At 43.0% G+C, this 7,739-nt stretch overlaps 1 protein-coding gene across 1 annotated transcript in view; it reads right to left on the bottom strand.

Annotated features, from left to right (window-relative positions):
- The window catches only part of LOC103385353 (calmodulin-binding transcription activator 1-like), a 338,769-nt gene that overhangs the window by 232,981 nt on the left and 98,049 nt on the right, over positions 1 to 7,739 (bottom strand).

Raw genomic sequence — 7,739 nt, 5'->3', positions numbered from 1 at the left:
ACTGGTATGTGACTCCCCTCCAGGGAAACGCTCTGTTATATCTTGGTTTACTCAAACAGATGCCTCCCTCTGATTGGTTACAAGCGCTGATACTGAAGTAAGAACGGTTACTTGCAAGCGTGTGGACTAATGAGCGGTTTACAGAGCCTTACACAAGGTTTTCAGCCTTTTGAAAATTAATTTTAATCCAACCGCTCCAACAAACCCCATGTATTCTCTGCAAATGGACGGAGGATGAAAGGTATCATTTGTCAGGAATCCACTGGTCCAATCATAAGAACAGAGATTGTTTGTGAGCATGGATGAAAATAAAAAGAGGAAACCCTGGATGCGGCGTCTACCGTTGTGCATCTTCCATGTTGCCTTTTCGCTTCAGAGCTGCAGCCAGTGCACTGGGAAATTGGTTCAACTTTTGATGGCGAGGAACAAGGATTCAACTGCTTTTTTTTTTCCTGTTGATATTCTTTTAAGTTAGGCTTCACTTTCTTGCCAAAATAGACGACTATATTAACCTGTGAAATGTTGTGACAGCGTGCCATAATGGAGTGCCTTTACAAAGAATGTGTTCAACCTTTTCAGAGTGGTGAAAGGCGGCGAACGCGTTCCTTTTCTTTCAGTTTGTTTCCCTGAGAGGCTGTTTATGTTTTCCCTCTCCCCGAGGAGGAGTTAACAACCTTGGAGCTTTGTAAACATTAACAGTACGTGGAATAAAAAAGTACACTATCAAAGGGGCATCTTGTATGAGAGCAAACATCTGCTTTAATAACGCGTCGTCTTTTATCTCCTGATCAATTCACGCAGCAGTTTTCACACAATTTCTCATTGCATTGTATCAAGAAGTGAGAAAAAAAAAAAGCCATGTTAATGATATGTTCAGAATGTTCTGGTGATGGTCAATCTTGTTTTTGACTTTTTGAACAAAGTGACAGTCTTTCATTGGTGACGTTAATGGAGAGATCAGGTAAGTCAAATTAGCAGGGAGTGAGGAAGAAAGCCTCCAGCAGATGCCAATCAAGCATCTGAAAAGACAGCTGCGAGTCCTGAGAGTCCTGATGAAAAGTTCAATGTGAAGGCAAGGACGTTCGCTCCGCAGCAGATGACAAAAAAAAAAAAACAGAGACACACTGAGCGTGTGCTAAAATAACACAGTCAATTCGAATAACAACACACACTGTGCTGGGGAAACCTTCTGCCTCGCAGGAAGCTGAACCCAAAACTGGCCCCGCTGCTTCCCTTCCCCACGACTCTCTCCTCGTTCACATCCAGCCCTACCTCCTCCCATCATAAATCTGGATAAATCCACAAATCACTGTCTGGCATGCTCCATCTGTCTCTCTCACTCATGTACTGCTAGAGAAAACCTCTCTGCATCCCTGCCTGCCAGCAGGCTATCCTCCAGGCTGACTTAAAAAAGAATGAAACAGAAAAAAATGAGCCCTGTCTGCTCAACGGGGAGACATGATAAGAGACCCACCTCCACATCACATCAATACTGGAACTCAATTCTGTGAGGAATTAAAAAAAAAAAAAAAACTTGCATTAAAAAGTCATAAATCTGCACGGTGCTAAGATTTTATTGTTCAGATAAACTCACGGATCATTTGTTTAGGTGTAGGTATTTAGAGCGTTTAGACATGAGACGGGCTACGTCGTTTAATGATAGCTTAACGGCGTCGGCCATTTTTGTTTATTTTTGAATGAGCGAGGCTGTGACGTTTGGACTGTATTTCCGTGGCTGATGTCTAACAACTTCTGACAGAAGGGTGACTACGGTGGCCAGGTGAGGTACTGCGGAGTGTAGTCTGTGAGAACACTGTATGCATGTGGGTCAATCCCAGGTTCGGGGTAAAAACTGTGCCACTCCACCACCTCACGGAGTCCATTATAGAAAGAAACCAAGAAGAAAAGAAAGTGCAGCTTTAGAAGTGACCGAGAAACTCTCTACAACTGGGTGAAGTCTGTGGAGGACAACGGACAAAGTCAGTTCTGGGTGTTTTGCACCGGACTCATTTTTCCGTCGGTCACAGGGGCAAATATGAAGCAAAGTGTCAGAGGTCAGGCAATTGTGGGATTTTTATAAAGATATATAAATATATATATTTTTTATCTGTACAGATTTAAATCGTAATGCGTCCCACTTGAACCTAACCTTTGTCCCAGATTTTATAACTGGGTCTTGGTCAACCCTCATGAGGGACAAACGATACAAACAATTACACACAGACAGAGGGTTTTATCATTTAGGAACATTTCACATAGATGTAATACCTCATCTTCCCACTTGTCTGACATTAACCATTACAAATATTTCTCTTTTCTTAAACCTTGCTTTAACTCTAATTTGACCAATTTTGAATTTTGAATTAAATCATGATCATCAAAAATACCCTTTCACCTAATTGGAATTTCAAAATTAATCATGATCATCAAAAATACCCTTTCAATCAGTGGGGACCTGCACGATGTCCCCATGAGGACAGTGGTCTTTAAATCCAAAATAATGTCCTCACAAATATATTATACCAGGTTTCACACACACATACACAGAAACAAACCTCCAAAGGACCAAGTCTCAGCAGCCCAGACTGGGTTATTACATCAACCAACCACAACCAACCAACAGGGTCTGGGTACACAGGAGGTCAACAGCGGCCATGAGGGGGCGATGTGTTTTCATTAAGCAGAGTGAGAAACAACAACACCAGTGGGTTCATATTTACATCCTCTTCACAGCTCCTGGGGCCTGGCATTCCTTGTGGTGCTATTGTTTCGCCTGAGTGCTGCTCTCTTGCCCTTTTCTCTCCACTACAGCGTTCAAAGAAAAAAAAAAGAAAGAAACCACTGCACAAACAGGAGGTGGAGAAGGAGGGTGTTGAGATAGCGGGGGACCCCTCCTGACGCAGGCACTCAGTTGCAAATATCAAATACGATTGTCACGGGAAGCAGAGGGGAGTTTGACAGGAAAATAGTCGGACCATTGGAGCTGCCCAGAGTATTTTATCATTTGTGTGCAACGCGAGATCTATCACAGTAATAGCAAAGAACAGTTTGTTTACCTGTTGATGACGACGGAGGAGACGGAGACGGAGACGGAGACGAAGACGGAGACAGCCCAGGAGGACGCACAAACATGGAGGAGGGGAGAAAAAAAAAAGAACAAAAAAGGAAACATCAGTTTGTTATCTCTATACAAATGCTTCGTGATCATTCATGAATATTATTACAGAGAGGAGCGTCTTTCTCCAGAGGTTCAAATCAAAGGCTTCTGATTAAAGGACTGCACGCTGTTTATGGAAAAAAAAAAAAAAAAAAAAAAAAGGTACAGTAAAGTCATTTTGGGAGTGACCTTGGTCACAGCTTCCCAAGAACACTGTCAGGACCAAAGTGATGCCGGCAGTATGAAGCCACCAAAATTGAATGTATGAGGCTGCCAACAGCGTACGGCTTTCATTTGCATGCGCGTCTCGATGCACAAAAAAAAAAAAAAAAAAAAAAACCCAGAGAAGCTACAGAGCAGTTTTTTTCAGGAAGTGCAAACTCACTGTGAAATCAAGTGAGATTTAATTTAATGTTAAAAAAAAATAAAGTGCAACACATTATTAATGGCTTCTGTTCAACGTGCAGCTACGACAGAAAACTCCAGAAACAGGAAGCTCTGGGTCGATGCAAGGATGTGGTTTCTCCATTTATAATCATAAGTGATACCCAACAAAATAAGAGCCAATAACTTACTGGCTTCACTTGCGTTCAATTTTATCAGCGTAATAATATAATTATATAAAATTGATAAAGTGACCGATACAGAGAGAGTATCCAATCTCCTGGTGCCATTAGCACGAGAGCTAAAATACGCTACGCAGATGCTAACACAGCATGGAGTCAGTAGTCTGCTGCTGTAGCTTCAGCACAACAAATGTATTCAGTCATTTTAAGGTTTGCCCTCCACACAAAGCTGTACATGCTGGGTTAGCATGAAGCAGCAGGAGCAGCTAGCAGGAGCAGCTAGCAGGCTAATGCTAAACAGGAAATAAATGCATTGATTTCTTTACAAAAGTAATAATAACAGACTGTTAGAAAACAGGGTCAGAACAGTTTTCTTCTTCTTGATCAGACCTTGATGTCAGTGTTACTTATTACAGGGTCAACAGGCTACATTATATAAAGGTCAGTTTTTTCATTAAATATACAATTAAAAACGATCCTGTCGGGCTAGAAAAATCAATCGAAATCACTCCATATTTTTTGCATCCATGTCCCGAATGACTTTCCTCATGGATCAGGCGTTTACCTGCATTATAGCGTTTGATTTATTCTTATCAGGTTTCCAACAGTGTATGGCTTACGCTTCGTAGCTGCTTGATATCAACGTCCACATTTACATTTACATTTACATTTCCTCAGCCTGGGATTTAACATAGTGCGTGAAATGGGCCCTCAGACGGAACACCACCTGTCATGAACATAAACAGCCCGCCATCAACAAAAACAAGCCGAAAAACTGTGTCACGCCGCTAATGTGTGCTACTAATGCAAAAAGCAGCTATCTCACCACAATCACGCTCACACTTGGCTGTAGCGTTGCTCTCTTTTGGTTCCTCCTTTTCTCATTCGTATGAAGTGGGAGCTGTTTAATTTTTTTTTTTTTTTTCCTTTACAAATAACACAAAAGAGCGATGATGAAACCAGCAAAGGCGTCTCTTGGAAGACACGAAAACCATTGAATTCTATGAATAAATGCATGAATTAAAATTCATCTAATCATACTAGAGCAACACACACACACACACACACAGGAACGTCCATCAACACTTGCAAACAAACATAATCTTGGAACACACACAGAGAGGGGGCGACTTCACCACAGCGACGGCACGTGCCACCGTTAGCAATAAGTCTCCGTGTGCATGTTCCCTCAGAACAATCCATGGATCATGAATTCACACCATTCTCTGTTGAGTGAACGTTCACACCACACTGTGGCCGAGGTGAATCTGTAAAAGTCAGGACTGAAGACTTTGACCCCCTGAAAACTACAGTAGACCAGGCTGGTGGTAACCAACTGTTGGAGACCAGAGCCGTAGAGGTGAGGGGTCAGGGGTCAGGGGTCGGGGTCGGTCAGTTACTAACCAGTTATAATAACTGACCAAGTTTACACCAGGGGGTGGGGGCGAACTCCCTGGCTCACGGGCCAAAACGAGGTTCACAATTTGAATGGCGGACCGGGCCTTAATTTTCAAAGATAATTTGGCGCATTTGATGCCTGCCGCCATCTAGTGGCATCAACAAAAATGGATTCTTTGTTAAGTTGAAAAGTTACAAGACAAATTTTTTTTTTTAAATTTTAACTGATTTAGGCTGATTTAAAATAAAACATTGAAAATGTTTGAAAAAAAATAAAAATTTTTATAGGTAAATACATGATCATTTTTCATCTTTTACTATGTCGTAGCCCCATTTTTGCGTTGTTTGCGTCATAAATACAAACTTAGATTTACCTGCTATAATGAGAGACGTAGTTACTGTACTACATTACCATAGTTGATTTTTTTTCTTTTGGTGTCAATATTCTGGTATCCTCCACAAAAACCAACTCATATCCATTTTTTTTTGTTGTTTTTTTAAATGACAACACAATAAGACTGGTTTTAAACCACTACTAATTGCGCATTCACTTTAAGTTGGGCCAGAAACTAACTGCTACATCTATGACTAATCGCTGTAACTTTGGTCGTGGTAACACCGATGGAGTCAGGACGCAGTGAAATTGATAACAGTAAATAATGCAGATAAGGCCAAGTTTTACATTTCCTTCTTGACAGCGCAACAGGAGCAAGCTGTTTTAAAAGGAGTCTGGAGACCACAACATGCTCTAATTGATATGACCTTTAATTGCTCATTCAGTGCCGAGGAAAGAAGAGGAAGACATCAAGCCGGTCCGCTGTGGCTCGGGCTAAAGAGGCGCTGTGTAGATTGGCCTACACTTCCAGGCCCCGTGGACATAATTAAAGCTGAATAACAAACACTTACACCAGAGCTGGGCTCCACTCCACTCTCTCCAACAGGATTCTAAAAAACATCCAGGACACCAGCGCACCGTTCCTGGAGTGGACTCCTCAATCAGAATGGATTTGCTCCTGCGTTGAGGGTAACATTGGTGCCTGGACAATTATGGTCAACATAAATTAGGCTGCTGTTAGCCATGGCCAAACTAAAGATGGACGTATTTAAAGTCTGGATTCCATCTGCACTCTTCAGGATTTCTTCTGGGTTTTTTTTTTTTTTTTTTTTCAGATGTTCAACTGATAAATCTACAAAAACTCTGATACATTAAACAAATAAAAGGCTAATAAATTATGATAAATTAAATGTAAAATTATGATTCAGATTCAATTTGGCGACAAGGTAAAAATTTAGGACATGACCTCAAACAAATGACCTTCACGATTCGATTCTATTCTATTCTACGGAACAGTTTGCAGACGTGATTTGTTTTGACTTCCATAAAGGATATGTCGAAAAATAACTCTATAATTAAAGATTATAAAAAAAGATTTTCCTCATCCAAATCAACAGGAAGTGTAGTTACTCCACTTCCTCCATCAACACACACTCAAGATGGAGATCCGTCCCCGGAAATTCTCCGCAGGCCGACCAGATGTACGCACTCCAATCAGAACATCTGCAGCTGACGTGTCTGCATTTGTACAGCAAAAGTGCTCCTGGGAGGGAGAGTGTGGGGGGGGTGAACAACTTCACCTTTACGTGGAATTAAACATCATTAATTCGTCTGCTCACAGGCCCACAAGTCTCTCCGCTGAGCGACTGTTCGGCTCCAGGTTCAGCCTCCAGTTCAGATCATTACGTACAGACGGTGGCAGCACTGAGGCGTGATTGGCTGCTCAGTGTTCAGACCTGCGTGGTCACCTGCTGGTCACCTGGCGATCCCCCTGGTGGGGCTCACTGTTGGCCTTCTCCAGACCGCCGCCGCCGCCGCCGCCCAGGAGAGCTCCCACTACTGGCAATTTCAAATGCAGGCGCTCCACGTCTAGACCAGGGGTTCATTAGCTTTCCCGCTAGCTCAGCGGCTAGTAACTGCAGAGGCCGCGGCCGCCGCGCTCAGAGGGACGGGGGACAGGTCCAGACTGAGAGTGTTCTTTATTGCAGAGGCTTAGCAGGAGGTTTCAGGATTAACACGTAAGTCTTCCACCTTCACGGCTGCACAGAGGAGTCGTCGAGCTCCGTGCGGCCTGAGTGGGAGCGCAGCCCGGGGAGAGAAACAGATTTTCTCACTCTGCATTGATAGACTGACCGGCGGCTTAACACACACGTCCTGGGGTTCGGGATGGATTTGTGCGACTTACAAGTCCACGGAAAAAAATCTCTGAAGGGCATCATGCATTTTTTTTTCTTTAATGTTAATTGGAGTTAATTAGTTTTCACAACATTAATGTCAAGGTGCGAGGCAGTAATTTATGTGTGTTAAACATTTCCAGATATCGCTACATGAAATACTTCCCCGCGGCTAATGAATGTTTGAGCTCCGTTCACCACAGGGAGGGAGCAGAGGAAGGACAGGAAGTCGGAGTGTTTTCCCTTCACAGGTCTCTGTTTGGCAGCTTGACCTTAAGCCAAGCTGCCTTTCAAACTGAAGACTGACTCGGAGCTACAGGTGAGGGCGACTGCTGCTGCTGCTGCTGCTACTGCTGATGTTACTGCTGCTGGTGCTAATGCTGGGGGTA

Source organism: Cynoglossus semilaevis, chromosome 10 (genome assembly GCF_000523025.1).
Source record: "Cynoglossus semilaevis isolate Cse_v1.0 chromosome 10, Cse_v1.0, whole genome shotgun sequence".
NCBI lineage: Eukaryota > Metazoa > Chordata > Actinopteri > Pleuronectiformes > Cynoglossidae > Cynoglossus > Cynoglossus semilaevis.
Note: the sequence above shows the minus strand (reverse complement) of the source record. Positions and strands in the feature narration are given on the sequence as shown.